Source organism: Trachemys scripta, chromosome 15, assembly GCF_013100865.1.
Source record: "Trachemys scripta elegans isolate TJP31775 chromosome 15, CAS_Tse_1.0, whole genome shotgun sequence".
In the NCBI taxonomy this organism is placed as follows: domain Eukaryota; kingdom Metazoa; phylum Chordata; order Testudines; family Emydidae; genus Trachemys; species Trachemys scripta.
This window is the reverse complement of record NC_048312.1, coordinates 24,318,959-24,335,734: the sequence shown is the minus strand read 5'-3', so window position 1 is coordinate 24,335,734 and position 16,776 is coordinate 24,318,959.

Below are 16,776 nucleotides of genomic sequence, written 5' to 3'. Positions count from 1 at the left end.
ATGGACCATGAATTTGGTAGGCCCCTACTCATTCCTGATGGAATTGCAGGCACTGATCGAGCTTCTGAGGTACACCTAAAATTCTACTTGTTCTACTTCACCACTGCTCTATTTCAACACTTTATCTATTGTCCCTTTTTTCAAGATGCAACCACTTAGTCTTCACATTTATTTTAAGTCCAATTTTCCAAAATAGTGAAGAGTATCAGCATTAATTCAAACATGTCTGCCAATTATCTGCATAAGCTAAAGAGTTTATCTCTAGTTCATCCAGTGCTCATCTAACATTCTGAACGTCCAGTTTAAGAACAAGATGAAAAGTGATGGTGATTCCATGCCGCATTGTCTTGCAGCAAACTTTGACTTGAACCAGCCGGTTAATTTTCCATCATTTCTTACGGCGCTGCAGGAGTCTTCATACATAGTTGTTATAATTGCAGTTATCTTATCTGGAACTCCTGTGATTTCACTACTTTCCATATTGCTTTCCTCTAAAGCAAATCAAATGTCTTTGAAATTGGTGAAACCAGCAAACATCTCTAGCTCTCTCTTCTTACTCTCCTCCCTCTGCTCCTCCCCCCAAATCAACTATCAGAGTGAATATCTGATCAATGCAACTTCAGTCTGGTCTGAAGCCACACCGTTCCTCACTTAGTACTTCCTCTAAAATTTGCCTTAATCTGTTGATAATTACTTTCATTAAAATTAAGATAAGTTAAAGAAAAAAAAGATGTGTGCAACTGGAGCCAAATTTGATCGTGATAAGTTAATGGATATCTGTGAGGGAGGCATACAAGGTGATGCTTGGAAGGCGTTTCAGGCCATTAATTTGTGATGACAGCAAATGAATTTAATATGTTATAATGCTTGGCCTTCTGATTTACTTTGTCTAGTTGTGTATCACAAACCCCCAAACACATTCACCCACAAACTTCAAAAACTTCATGTCCGTTTCCTCCAAGCTATTAGTCTATTTAAAATGCTAGTCAACGCCAACCCCTAGGACACATAACTATTGTCTTCACTCTACTTTAACAAGCAGCCATTCACTATAACTATGTTTCCTACTGCTTCACTGGTCCAGAAACTACAACATTTAATCTTTGGGAGAAGAGAAAGCTGTCAGACACAGGTATATGTCCGTGTCAAAACATTAAAAATCAGACTTTCAAGACAGAGATCAGCACTCAAAGTCAGGCTGAGTTCTCTCAAAAGTCTGTCCTTGAATTTGTGTGCTGAAATCTCTTGAAAATTTGGCCCAAGTTCTTTTGAAGATCTATAAGGATGCTACTGTTCAAGCTACTAAGCTGTTCAAAAGGGAAAGCAATGAAGTGGAGTTGACCTAGCTGGTCACAATCAGAAAAGCTTCATGCCTTAGGACCATACCTCTAACTAATAGAGGTTAGGGAGAAGCTCTCCACAGGAAGAAATTATTCCTTAACGGTCTACTGCAAGGTTCTTTCACCTTCTTTTCCAGGGTTTCATGTTGGCCATGGATGGAGACAGAATATTGAACTAGATGGATCCATGGTCTGATCCAGTGTGGGAATGGGGAGTTAGGCACTAAATATCCTGAAGGACCTGGGCCTAAGTGACCAGCTGGCACACCCTTGGGAATGTGAAAGGCATCTTTGAGCTTGACCACCTTTGGTGATCACTGCACATCTGGAGGTCAGAATTAAAAGGTCTCTCCTTTTGCAACTCAACAGCCCTCCTTGTCTCAGACTACTTACCACAGGTTGCCTTTTCTGGTTCAGGCTGTCTTAGTGCCCCTTCTGTTGGTTCAATGTGTGATGAAACCAGCCATCAAAATGATACTGCTGTGGTCTCTCCAACTTTAACTGGAAGTATTTATTTTGAGGCGGTGTGAAATAACAGCGGCACCAGATAGATGGCTACAGTGTTCCCCTTCGCCCTCTAAGAAGATTTTTAGATCGATAGTAGCATGGACAACAAACAAAAAATAATTGCTTGGCATATTGGACCTCTGCTTCCTATTTTGGAGCTTACAGCTCTTAAGCATTTGGGAGGCAGAGAGAAATATGAGAGTTACATACAGAGCAAAGCAAATCAGATTCACAGCGCTTAGAGTACAAGAGGGAGAAAATGATTAATTTAATTTATTTATTGTAAAACATCTCAGGAAGTCATATAGAAACATGATAGCTTGGAGTGGGTTGGCTGTTCAATTTATCAAGTTTCCCCACCTCTCCTCCACAGGATACATAAATGCACACCTGGGAGCCCTCATTCAGTGATGGGGGACCAAGTTGGTTGTTCTGGCAATCCATTAAATTGTAAGCACATTACTGTGAAAGGCCAGACTTCACATTGCCAACATGTTTCAGGGAGGAACAGGTGCTGGTAGGCAGCATAAAGACTAGCAGATTGCCAGACATTAAGAAGTAGGGCTTCACTCCTCTTCCTCTGCACCCCAAACAAAGGACTCCTCTTCCCATCTGTGGTGGGATGAACATCCCCCACAAGGCCTGGAAGGGTTAAGATGGCTAAGTGGGCCAATTAACTGCTCAGACTTCACCTGGAGAGGGAGACAGGGAGCAGGGATTTAAGTAGAACAGGTGCAGCTGAGGAGGAAGAGGTGGGGCCTACATAAGATAGGAAACTGCCACTAGAAGGGGGCTGCGGTCACACCCTGGAAGGATGGAGCTGTGCTAGGGACTACAGCGGTAGTCCATGTTTAATCCTTGAGAGGAGGAAGGTGGGAGGCTAGCAAACCCAGAGATGGGGAAGCCAGGAAGATAGGAGAAGGTTCCGGGAAAGAGCAGCAAAGTACAACCGTGCAGGCATTAGCTGCTAACTGGAGGGTCCCTAAGCTGGAACCTGGAGTAGAGGGCAGGCCTGGGTTCCCCTACCCACCACTGGGGAGGTGGCACAGACGAGCCAGAGGACAGTAGACTGCCTGGGATGATTTGTGCTGAAAAGACTTTGATACTCTGGAAGGGCAGGAAGGGTATATCTGGTGACCTGGATAGACAGCCAAGTCCTGAAGAGGAGTTTGCAGTTCCTGGAGTGTGGGGTCTGTAGGGTGAGAGGATGACAAGCGAGTCACCACCAGGGGAGGGTGTAATGCCTGGCTGGAATTGATCCCCAGGATGGCCCATAGGAGATGCCACCAGCAGTAAGTGAACCCTGTGATACCACCCCAAAGGGAAACCAGGATACCTCAGGAGCAAGTAAATAATCACACTGTATAACCATGTATCACTTTCACTATCTGGCCACCCAGCGAAACTGACGTGTGTCCACGTATGCAAGTGCACTTTAAATCCATTTACCTGGCCAGAGTGGGCGCTTTCCTTTTCAGCACCAGGAAGTAGCTCCTTTGCCTCAGGAACTGAGCCCACCACCTCAACAAGGAACAAAACAATAACCTACTCACTGTGGCACCCAAGTCCTAATGAACAACTCATTCCTTTCACGTGCTGTCACTGCACTGTAGGCTTGTGTAACCAAACACTAATGGTCCTGGACTGACACATGGAAGGCTCACAGATTAATACCCCGCCCCCCCATTTTCACTGCTGATCAAACCTGGTGCCAGAAGCCCTGACTACTATTTCATCCCCCTCTGCATCATTAAAATAAATGGTAGTGTTAAGAGGAGGGTAGTTTCTATTGACAAGTGCATGGTAAAAAAGAAGCAAAGCTACTAAGCAAAGCTAGATCCAGTGTCCATACACCATGGCTGGGGTCCTTTTGCTCATCCTGATTCATTCATTAGTGAAGTTAAACGTGTGGTTTAAAAAAAAAACATGCACAAAGCAAAGAACTAGTACAAGAGAAACTTCAAGCAGGCTGTAAGCTAGCCAGGAGTCTTAGATTCTAGATGGCAGTCTACTGTCCTGAGAGCAGCACATACCACACAGAAGGAAGGGCGCATTTGCGGGACACTGAAATACAAGCAGAACCCATTTCCCGCTAGACATCTCCATCTGCTGGAGCAATAAGTGCAAGGAGAACACAGCATGCTATTTGTGGCCTACTGCTAGCAAGGGTCTGCCATCTGCTGAGCTAAACATCTGTGCTCACAACCTTCAAAGTAAAGCAGTCATCCATCCTTTTCCCACAGCCTACATTCACTTCAGAATATACTGACATATTAGCTTAGGAAGGGCTGTGACAGTTCAGGTAATGCATAGTTAGGAGCAAACAATCAAGACTGCAGAATATCAAATTATAACTGACCAGTAGATCCGGGCCTATGGAAACCAACACAACTACTGCATGCCCCAATCCGCAATGCAAAGTACAAAAGAAAGGGACAATAGGAATGAAGTTCTTAAAAAACCTCTGAAACACAAAGGCCTCGGGGGACTTTTTAAAATGACTTGTATGGGTGTGAGTTTAGAGCAGGTGTAAGATGCCAGAAAGGTGCCGGTCAAGTAGACAGCTGGAGTGGGAGGTACAGCCCCAGGAGTCTCCACCCAGGGATGACAATGACCTTCCCCTCAAAGGAGGGCAGAGGCCAAAACAACATGGAGTTCAACTAAGTACTGGGGACAAATAAGAGAGATAATGAGAGTGGGGGCATAAGGTTTAGAACAAGGCAACCAGAGCGACATCGAGTAGAGAACCATGGACGGAAAGATGCCAACCTAAGAACCCTGGAGATTTTAGTTTGCTATGTATTCACCAGACAGGTACAGCATAGACAGCAGCAAGAGAAATTTCCCCAAACATGTGTCTCAGCCCTGATTTGGAGGGACCAACCACATGTAGGGAGAAGGTATGTCACTCTCTCTGTTTATTCAGTGCTATATATATGTATATACATTCACTGCTTAACTTACCCATATGTTCCTGCTAGGATGTGACCAGAGTTTCCTAGGGAACTGGACTGTGACCCATTGAAGTATATGCAGACAGACCCTGAGAAAAAGCTATCGGGGTGAAAGCCATCCTTTATTGTTGATGTAGGCTGGAGTTAAGCTAACACTATAGCAAGGTGATCATCTACCTCCTAATAACAAGCCCAAAGCCATCTCATCCCGCTTATTTCTGACAGTTTTAAAAGAAAGCAAGGTGTCGAGTTTATTTTTATTTAAGCCCTTTTTCTTCTCTCCTACCCAGAAATCTGATGGGAAAGACATATCCCTAGTTCACTTGGAAACATCAAGCAGTCTGATCTACTGGTTAGACCAGGGGACTTGATGTCAGAACCTTTGAGTTCTCTTCCTGCGGCCCTGCCATAGATTTGCATTTGATCTCAGCCAAGTCACGTAACTCCTCTCTGTCTTGATTTCCCAGTTGGTAAAATGGGAGCAATACCCATTTAATTGGAAAGTTGTGAGGCTTCATTCATTAATGCTATGAAGAAATTTGAGGTCCTTGAGAATGAGCAGCAGAGGGGGCAGAGAAACAGACTTGCCCACATATGCAGAGGGCCTGTGACCCAGTGCTTATAGTTATAAGACACCACCACTGGATTTATTCACCGGGAGCTAAAATTAAAACAGGACAAGCTTCTCTACAGGCAGGTAGTGGGGGTTTACTTAATTAATATTTTCAGGGTGTGGAGAGAGGGAGAGGAAGTGGCAGAGGATGTTGCAGACTTTCACTTGCAACTATTAAAATGTGTCTTGCTGGCAGCTTCAGTTGGGGGAAAAATATAATTCCCACCAAAAGTGATTTATCATGATGACACATCCCAAGGCTAAGCTCAGCACGTGCCACTTAGTGCACACACAAAAATGAGAAGGCGAGAGATTCAGAAATGTGGCAGAAAAAATCCCTTTGCATTGCTGATTCCTTCAGAAATGACTATGTGCCCCAAAAATTAATAAATATCTCTCTCACTGGGAAACATGCTCAGAGCTCTAAGAGGAGCTGTCAATTCACTCCTCTTTCCGGTGGCTCATTCATTTATTTTGGCTAATTTGCATTCATTCTTCTCTTGTTTCTCATTATCTGCCTGCTTCTCCTTCAGCATCTTCTTTCTAAAACCACCATGGTGAAATTAGGACATCAGTCATTTCCATGGCAACAGTCTGTGATGTCATAAGTGTGATTTTTGGCTGGATTCTGATCTTAGCCAAGAAAAGGAGAGCCAAAAAGGCAAGAAATTACTTTTGCACACAGAAGAATCTTGCTTTTGCTTGGAGGCAGCTTGGTCCAAGACAAAACATGCAGAGTGCTGGAATCTGCAGCCCATACCTGGGTGCTTATAACATGGGCACCGCAAACCATGTGGACCATGCTATAGCCAGGGCCGGCTCCAGGCACCAGTTTACCAAGCAGGTGCTTGGGGCGGCCACTTCGGAGAGGGGCGGCACGTCCAGCTGTTCGGCGGCAATTCGGCGGACGGTCCCTCGCTCCTGCTCAGAGCGAAGGACCTCCCGCTGAATTGCTGCCGCAGAGCGCGATTGCGTCTTTTTTTTTTTTTTTTTTGGCTGCTTGGGGCGGCCAAAACCCTGGAGCCGGCCCTGGCTATAGCCACCTCTGCTTTAATTCTGTAAAAGTGAGGCTGGGTGCGGGTCATGACTTTCGGTGACACAAACTGTGACTAGCTGAAGTTTTTCATCTATGGTAACAATTTGTGTCTCATAGACTTTAAGGTCGGAAGGGACAATTGTGATCATCTAGTCTGACCTCCTGCACATTGCAGGCCACAGAACTTTGCCCACCAACCCCTGAAATAGACCCCATAACCTCTGTCTGAGTTACTGAAGTCCTCAAATCATGGTTTAAAGTCTTCAAGTTGCAGAGAATTCACCATGTACACTAGTTTAAAACTGCAAGTGACCCATGTCATCTCATTCACCCTGCTACTGACCAAATGCTTAATTCATAATGAAAGAGGTGCCCGGGCTCCAGCAATTTTTTTACTTTTCATAACTGACGCGGCAAGCCCAGAGGTGCCGGGGCTCAGCCTTGGTGAGCCCTGCCACAAATTAAGCCCTGTTCTGAGCAAGCCTCCTCAATGAATTTTTAAAAACATGGCACTCTTTGTATGGTGTGGCCAGTTTAATGGGGTATGGGTTTATTAATGGCTTTAAACAATTAGTTAATTATTAAGGGTGGGATTTTCAAAAGCCTTAAATGACTTCAGAGCAGAAGTACCATTTTAAAAAGCAAAAGGATTTGTGTTCTTAAGTTATTTAGGCCCAGATCCTCAATGGAGTTTGGATGTCTATCTCCCATTTCCCATTAATGGGAGTTAAATCCTCAAAGGCATTTGGGTGTATTTCATTTTTGAAAATCCCACTCTAAATTATTTAAAATAATTTTGATTGCAAAGGATGTTTACCAGGCTTGTACATGATTTCCCATAACAGTTTAATGCTGTGTGCCATTATAAACTGCAAGCTATTTGGGACAAGGACTGTCTTTTTATTACATGTTTGGACAGTGCCTAACCCAACAGGGCCCTTATCAGAACCCTTAGGCACTATAGTAATAGAAATGCAAAATAAAAATAACTTGCAAAACAATAGTTGTCACTTTTGCATTTTACCTATAATTTCCCCCACTTTTTGCAATGATAAGCAATCAGCTACAATGACCAGAGAGCTAATAATGCTGCTTTTATGGTAAGTATCTTTTTGCTATGTAGAGCTGGATAGAAAATGGTTTTGTTTCCCCCCCACACACACACCTGGAAAATTTCAACAAAAATGAAAAAAAATCATATCAAAATTTTCTATAGATTATTTTCATTTTTATTGAAAAAGCAAAAACCAAAACTTTTTGTCCAAAATCTGAAACATTTTTGGTTTTCAGGTTTTGGGGTTTTTATGATAAATTGAAAATTTGTGAAGAAAACAGACACTCTCCATGGAAAAAAAAAATCATTTAGGCCCAGGTCCACAAAGGAATTTGGGTGTTGTGATGTCCAGTGTCACAATGCCTAACTTTTAAGGGCCTACCAAATCACAGGTTATTATATTATATGGAGATAGACCTATCTCATAGAGCTGGAAAGGACCTTGAAAGGTCATTGAGTCCAGTCCCCTGCCTTCACAGGAGGACCAAGTATGGTCCCTGAGAGATTTTTTGCCCCAGATCCCCAAATGGCCCCTTCAAGGATTGAGCTCACAATCCTGGGTTTAGCAGGCCAATGCTCAAACCACTTAGCTCTCCCTGACACTGTAAGCCACAAATTCTGAGTTAGGTACTTAGCCTCCCTATACAGTGAATGGGAAGAGAGTTGCCTAAGAATGCAATCCAGAAAAGCCAGTGTGCTAGGCAGGGAGCCCCCTAAAGTAGCCTAATCAAGATGCTAAGAAGAGGGATGTGTCCTAAACCGCACTGCTCTCAGAGCCTGGTGCCTCCATCGCAGCCACAGGGAGGTGCCTATCTCTGCTAGCAATCCACAAATGGGAATCCCTCTCAGACTCAGGGAGCTTCGGCACTTAAGTCATTTTTTGTGATAATTAATTAGGTGCCTATTTCATTCTATGTGAAACAGCCAGAGGAGGAGGCACTGGCCCTCACATTATTACATTAAGACCCATAGTAGAGTACTCCCCTGGGATGTGGGAGCGTGAGGGTAAGTCCTCTTTCTGCATGGTGGGGAGAACAGATGTGAACTTGGGTCTCACACACCCTGCGGGTGCCTACTCTAACCACTGAGCTGAGGGATACTCTGATGTGGGGTTCCCGCAATCCCTACAGTTGAAGGTATTCCACTTTGCCGAAATAACTATCCTAGAGACGGTTTAAAGCCTAGACAAGGCCTGGGTTGTACTTTCCATGAGAGAACAAATTCATAGAAGTTGTGTTCAGTATCCCGCCCAAAAAAACCTCAGGAGTCAAATTCTGCTCTGTCACACTGGTGGAAATCTACAGTAACTCCACTGATTTAACTGGACTGTTTCCCAGTTGGAACCATTTTAAGAGCAAAATCTGGCCGCATGGTGAATTTTTGTGGCTTGTTAGCAATCTGCCCTGGTGCCAATCTTTCAGTTCCCTTGAGAAAGCTGGGGAAAGGGTAGGCAGGGCAGAAAAGGTTTAAACAAGTATTTCTTTGTCTACTGGTTCATTTGATAATTACGGCGAGGTCAGGCACTTTATTGCTCCAGAAATTAGACAGTTTCTCCGTCCGGAGATGACTGATGCTGCAAGGCAAAGCAGAGTGAAGAGTTGCTTTCACAGCAAACTCCTTTCCTATGCAGAGAGGAAGTTTCCTAAGGGACATTACAGCACAAAACAAAAGACCATCAAGATAAAAAGCAATAGGAAGGGGATTTGACTTTGCCTCTAGTTCATGGGAGGCAAGTGGAACAAAACACATAAATTAACCCAGAAAATTAGCACTGTGTCAGGGAAAGAGCTGCTTCTTGAATATTATGCATACCTGTTTTCATACTATTTTAATTGGGATCATAATATCTCCTTTTTTGTCAAATAAAATGTGATCAATAAAATAAAAACCAAGACTTAGTTCTTCTAATAAATACATTTATTTAAAAGCATCTAAGAAACCTGAGAGATACCATATTTGTATTTTTTCCCGCCTTCTATACAAAATATTGCCCAACAGATGTCTTTAAAATGTGTTCAAAAATAAATAAATGAACAAATAAATAGCTCCCTGGCTAGGACTTGTTGGCCAAATCTCTGCCTGGAGAGGACTTTTATGGCCAAATTATAGACCCTTGAAATTAGGAATTTACAATGGAAACAGCTGCTTAGCCAGAATGGTAATGGCCCTGTTAGGCAGCGCTAGAAGGGCTGCAGGGCACTGAGTCTTCTGATCATAGTCATGTACACTAGCTCTCTAGGAACACAGGGCCGGCTCCAGGAATCAGTGTAGGAAGCAGATGCTTGGGGCAGCCAATGGAAAGGGGCGGCATATCTGGGTCTTCAGCGGCAATTCGGCGGCGGGTCCCTCAGTCCCTCTCAGAGGAAAGGACCCGCCGCCAAATTGCCACCAAAGAATGAAGCAGCACGATAGAACAGCCGCTGAAGTGCTGCCGATTGCGTTTTTTTCCCTCTTCGCCACTTGGGGCGGCAAAAAAGCTGGAGCCAGCCCTGTAGGAACAGTGGTGGAATTGCAGAATTAGGGACATCTCACACACCTTGCAGCGAGCTCTGATCTGCCCTGTGTAAAGCCCTTTCTTGCTGGGCGGAGCTTTCCTGGAGTAAGCTATGCTGAGCCTTGTTGGGTCTGCAGGCACAGTGACTGAAGCATTAATGCACTGAACTTATATAGTGTCAATCACATGAGGAACCCAAAGACACTCGGCCAAATGCTAGTTGACCAAAGCAGCCCCATTGACTTTAACAGGAGAATGATCAGGGCCCATGGGCTCCAATGGGATTGATTACTTGAATAGGGTGAGTAGGGTTTGCCCTTGCTTCTCATAATACACCTCTGTAGTGGGTAAATATTATAGCTGGGGGAAACATAGGCACAGACAGGTTAATTATCTCACATAAGGCGCACAGCAAATTGATGATAGAGTCAGCTATAGAAACCAGGAGTCCTGACTCCCGCTCTCCTGCTAGAAAAACACTTTGCTCATGGGTGTGAATTTCCTCTCTTTATCTTATTTGGCTGGGTGAACATTAATTATCATGGATGCATGCTTTGTAATTTCCTCCCCTTACTTCTCCTCCTTTCCACATCCTTTATTAGGTGGTGGACTGAGCGAGACTCCCTTTGATGCAGCTCCTCCACCAACTGGCAGAGTTACTGCACTGAGATCTGCACTGCGAGTTACTGCACTGCGAGTTACTGCACTGAGATCTGCACTGTTACTGCACTGCACATCCTGCAGGGGGATGAATGCACCAGAGCAGCACTGAATCTAAGTCTCTTGCATGTTAGTAAAGCCCATAGCCATAGGGACATTGGGCTAGCCTGCAAAGGGATTTACTTGCCAAGTTAAATATGTTTTGTGTCAGGAGGGTTGGTCTAACTAGGATTAATTATATAAGAACATCAAGTGGAGCCATGGGAACCCCAGCAGAAGAGATTCTCAAGGATCTTTCTTTCATTACACTTGTTTCTCTTCCCATTTTTAATCGCTGAAAAAAACTGTGGTGCAGAGCAGTGAAGTGACTTGCTAAAGGTGATATAGGTAATCTGTGGCAGAGCCAAGAATAGAAGCCAGGCCTCTTGAGTCCATGTCCTAACTGCTGAACCTCACGGTCTATCATATAGCACCATCCCACGTTGAGAGAGACCATCATTGTATCTGAAGTCAGCAGGCAGTCCAGTCTTAGCTGCAAAGAGCTCTGTGGCCTGCGGGTTGCTCCCCTAATCTCCTTCTCAACTGTTAAATGACACAAACATGCAAAGTAGTAATTTTTTTTAGAGTGCATCTGGCTATTTATAAACTCTCCTCTTCCCTTTTTTTCAGACCCTCTTGGTTGTTTAAGAGGGTTGTTTATTATTATAATTAGACATGGGCTCAAGAGTGCCAAATACAGAGCATGTTTTCAACCCTCCCCAATTACATTATTTTATTGCATTGTTTTTCAGTACACCACGCTTTTCTGTTAGGTAAGGGGGCCCTTCGGCAATAAAATCATTGTTGTGACACATATATATTCCGATTTGAAAATCACCTATTGTTTACCTAGTAGCAAGAAAGACTCCAAGGGAGCCAATGCATTACCTGGTCTACCCTAGTCGTTCTCAGCGAGGGGTACACGTACTGCTGGGGGGACTCAGAAGTCTTCCAGGGACTACATGGGGGGGGGGGCAGATAGCTCAGTGGTTTGAGCATTAGCCTACTAAACCCAGGGTTGTGAATTCAATCCTTGAGGAGGCCACTTAGGGATCTGGGGCAAAATCAGTACTTGGTCCTGCTAGTGAAGGCAGGGGGCTGGACTCGATGACCTTTCAAGGTCCCTTCCAGTTCTAGGAGATAGGCTATCTCCACTAATTTAAAATTGAAATTTATTTTTATTTCAAATTTACATCAGCTCCTCTAAATATTTGCCTAGTTTTACAACAGGCTACATAAAAAGCACTAGCGAAGTCAGTACAAACTAAAATGACACAGACAATGATTTGTTTATACTGCTCTGTATACTATACACTGAAATGTAAGAAATGTTGGAATATTTATATTCCAACTGATTTATTTTATAATTATATGGTAAACATGAGAAAGTCAGCTTTTTTCAGGATTAGTGTGCTTGTGACACTTCTGTATTTTTATATCTGATTTTGTCAGTTTTTAAAAGTGAGGTGAAACTTGGGGGTACACAAGACAAATCAGACGCCTGAGAAGGGGTACAGTAGTCTGAAAAGGTTGAGAGCACCTGGTCTACCCTATAATTCCTTACTGGCTTTGGCATGTTTGGCTCAGTGATCTGTAGTGATCATCATACTGTGCTGTAGAACCATGAAATGTATCCACTGCGTGTGGGCAGGGTTTATATGGTAAACTGATTATTTCATCCCATCTGGTATGCAGGCTGTAAAAGTGGTTTAATTCTTACATACATTTTACAGGATCCTATTAAGAGTTTCAGCAGCTACATGCTTCCAGAACAGAAATGATTTCCAATGACACTAGATAACATCTGCATTAATGCACTTGGTCTTTTCTCCAGTTTGTCAGAGACTAGGACAGCAGAATTGAAGAAGCAGACTATAGTTTAGAGATACACAATAGGCTCATCTCTACAGCTGCAATTAACAGTCTTTCCTTCAGCTTCTCCTGTGTGGTTCTAAGAAGAAGAGCTGCGTTTTCCTACTGCTGATGAAGGTTGATTAGCAGTCAGGTGGGCAGAGACTCCGGGGATAGCACAACACATTAATTAAATCACTTCTACCAGCTAAGTGGTGACACTGTGATTTATAGCAGAGCTAACTCAACAAGACATCGGCATTTGCTGGGCACCAAGAAGAGGAACAGCTAAGCCAGGAAGCAGGTGGGACTGGGGGGTTGTACACTTTACAAAAAAGTGTGGGGATGTTAATACATGCTGCTGATGGGGGTTATTTTCAGAGCAGTTCGGGAAGACCTGAAGGACTGCAAGGGGAGGATCAAAAACTCTGCCTTGCCCATACAGAAAATGTTTTAATATACACAAACAGCTATTTTAAAAAAAAATATTTAATTTAATCATATGATAACCTATGTTTATAAACTACTTTTCATCCTGAAATATCCCAAAGTGCTTTATAAATTATAGACAGTATATGAAGGAATCACTGTGCCTGCGGCCTTCAGACAAAGGAGTGGGAATTTTTGAAAGGCAGAGTGTATGGCAGAGCAGGAGTATGGTCCAAGGTCAGTACAGTAGTCCGGGAACCAGGAGTTCTGGCTTCTGTTCCCAGCTCTGCTGCTGACTCCTTGCCTAAGTTAGCTCAACTCTGTCTTTGTTTCTCCATCTGCAAAAGAGGAGTTAATGTTACTTAACAACCTTTGCATCAGGCTTTGAAATTCTCAGTCGGTATTAAAGAGAGAAGACACACCGCATGGGAGAGTTAGGGTGGACATGAGGAAAAATTTCCTACCTGTAGGGTAGTTAAGCCCTGGAACAAATGACCTACGGAGGTTGTGGAATCTCCATCACTCTCGGTTTTAAAAACAGGTTTGTTAGACAAACACCTGCCAAGCATGGTCTAGATAATACTTAGTCCTGCCTCAGTGCAGGGGACTCAACTAGCTGACCTATCGAGGTCCCTTCCAGTCCTACATTTCTATTGACAAGGCTCAAGGAAGCTTTGCCTCTATCCAGCCTCTATTTTGTTGAGGATTTCGATATTCTATGGTACCAGTTTAAGCAATCTGTCAGCTAGAAAACTCCACTTTCTGGTAATAGAGCCGTGACCTGTTCTTTATGAAACCAGGTGACATTCCTGTATCTGTACAATGGAGATATTTACTTGCTTTTGAAAATACTTTGAGATCCTTGGGTGGAAGGTGTAATAAGTGCAAAGCACTACTACTGCTAGCAGTACTTCAAGATTATTTTAGTATGCATCTTTGCCTTGGTAATTCTTTGATTTTTGTTTCTCCTTAGAAGCTTTTAGTAAACATTTTAAAGCAATGTGAGCTATTCAGAGAGTTGGAGGATTAAACTTGCTGAACAGGCCCAACCCTCCCCTCCCCTCCCCCCTTTTTTTTTTTAAAAAAAGAGATATCTCTTGTATACATAAGAGGGAAAAAAGGAATAATGGATTATCCCATCATTACACTGACTGAGGAGTTAGCGGGTGAACTTTAAGTTAAGAATGCATTGTAAGTTTTTGCAGTTTTTCTAACTGTGTGTGTGACCATGGTAGACGTCAGAGAGGGTCAGGCTTGGTCACTTGGAGACAATGAAGGAAAACATTCAGTGGGAGGTATTTGTATTATTAACTGGTGTTGCCCCAATGCCTAGAGGCCGCATGCATTATTGGGATGACACCGTGCTAGGTACTGTACATGCACATAATGAAAAGATGGTTGCTGGTGCAACTGATTCACAATCTAAGTAAGAAAGAACTTATCCCCCTGCACGGTGATCAGTGGGAAGGAGATCCCGGCTACAAGAAAGCCAAGGTTGTTTCTGATTGTTTATGGTCACTAAAGATTTCACAATTCTCTTCACAGAAGGAGATGTATATAACCCATTGTTCTGGCCATCTTGTGAATTAGGTTAATATATTTTGCTTATCTAACTTCAACCTTCCATTTCAGTTGAAAACAATATTTTCTGTTTCTGTCCTAACTTGTTTGGTGTGTGCTATTCAAGTAATTGCTACGTTTCCTCAGAGGTGATTGCTTTTTATCAATAGATGAAATGGTTTGAAGTAGTAATAACTTGCATTGCTTTCATCTCCCCAGTCCAAGGATCACACAATGCTCTATAGACAATAAATTGATCCTCCTCTGGGGAAGGCAGGAATTATGATCTTCATTTTACAAATGAAAATGCTATAGCCATGCAGAAATGTGGGTCACAGAGGAAGCCTGTGGTAGAACAGAAACTAGAACTCAGATTTTCTGCATTGCTTTACCAGCAACTTCCTCCTTCATGTTGTAAAGTTTATAAAGTGCGTTGGGGCCTTCTGCATGACAAGCACTCTATACATATCAGAGATGATTTAACTCTGGATTAACTGGATGGCTGGCTCAGTTTTAAATGGATCCATATGCATCGCCTTTTCATCATGAGAATATATTTCCATCACGGTGAGCAGGGGGTTAGCCACATGACTCCCATTAACGTTAACTTTATTTCAGTAATGAGGTGATAGATGTAGTACAATCATTGAAGCTCACATAATCACAGCGATGAGACGAAAGCATGCTGCAATAAATACTGTTCAGGATGATGACACTGACAACACTGATAGATTACACTGAGGATGGCAAAACAGGTGTCAGTGGCAAAATGATGGAGTGAGGTTGAAGTTCATGCTTCAGTGTGCAATAATAAAGGATTATAAGGGACAGTAATGTACTGCATTAGCATAGCTATGAAGGACAATGACACTAGTCATAGGACAGGATGCAGTCAGCGAGAATACTCAGCAGTCTCAACTCCCACTACAGTCGCTAGAAATAGAGAGTTTACAAGATTGGGCCCTTAATGATAATTCAGGGAAGATAATGAGGAATTACATAGGGATGACCATAAAGGCTATGTCTACACTACAACTGCACAACTATGTGCTGTAGCCGTGGTACCGTAGCATGGATGTTTCCTATGTCAACAGGAGGTGTTTTTCCTTCGATGTAGATAATCCATCTCCCCGTGAGGTGGTAACTAGGCCAACGGAAGGCTCCTTAAATGCCATCAACTTAGTCCTGTCTACAGCGAGGGTCAGTTCAACTTAACTACAGTACTCAGGGTGCAAAATTTTTCATAGCCCTGAGCACCATAGCTAGGTCAATTATGGATTAAATGTAGACCAGGCCAAAGCCAACAGTAAGGAGAGAGCTGTAGGAGTAGGGGGGTACAATGATGGGGTGGAAAGTAAACAGGAACCACATTACCATTGCAGCTCTGTTACTTTACGTAATAGAGTTTTCCATCTAGAACTAGGTGGAAAGCACTTTCCACCAACTAAGGTTGGAAAGATTTGAGGGAAATTAGAATACAACTCCTTCCCTACAGCATAAAACCAAAAATAATGCATCCATTGTTAAGTGAAATTGACTGGAATTAACAGTTAGATATGTTGCACTTGCAGACAGTTAATAAAAATAATTATGAAATATTATGATCTCATGTGATGACTGTAGGGTATTTTTTTGTTAAAAATCACAGCCATAAAATCAAACCCTAAAGTTAGGCTCCTAAATAAATGTCCTCATTTTTCAGAAGTGCTGAGCACCCATTGACTGTAATGGGAACTGCTGAGGGAAAATAAGTGAAGGCACTTATTTAAATAGCTAAATATGAACTTAGAAGCATACATTTTAAATTTATATAGATCATAAAAATTCCAACCAAAGAATCCAAGATTCCAGATGCCTTTGACAGTAAATTTAAGAAACACAAGTTGAGTCAAGTTAAAAAAGTTAACTTTAGCAGTCATTACATTTTGATTAGGTAACAACTAGCATCTGAGGTTTTTGTTTTGCTTTTAAAAAAAAAAGAGAATTTAAAAATTCCATAAAGAAACTACATATCTTAGAATGAAATATCCTTCAAAATATATAATAGTCCATTCAAGCCAAAATATAATTACTGTAGACCAGGGGTAGGCAACCTATGGCATGTGTGCCGAAGGCGGCACGCGAGCTGATTTTCAGTGGCACTCTCACTGCCCGGGTCCTGGCCACTGGTCCAGGGGGCTCTGCATTTTAGTTTAATTTTAAATGAAGCTTCTTAAACATTTTAAATATCTTATTTACT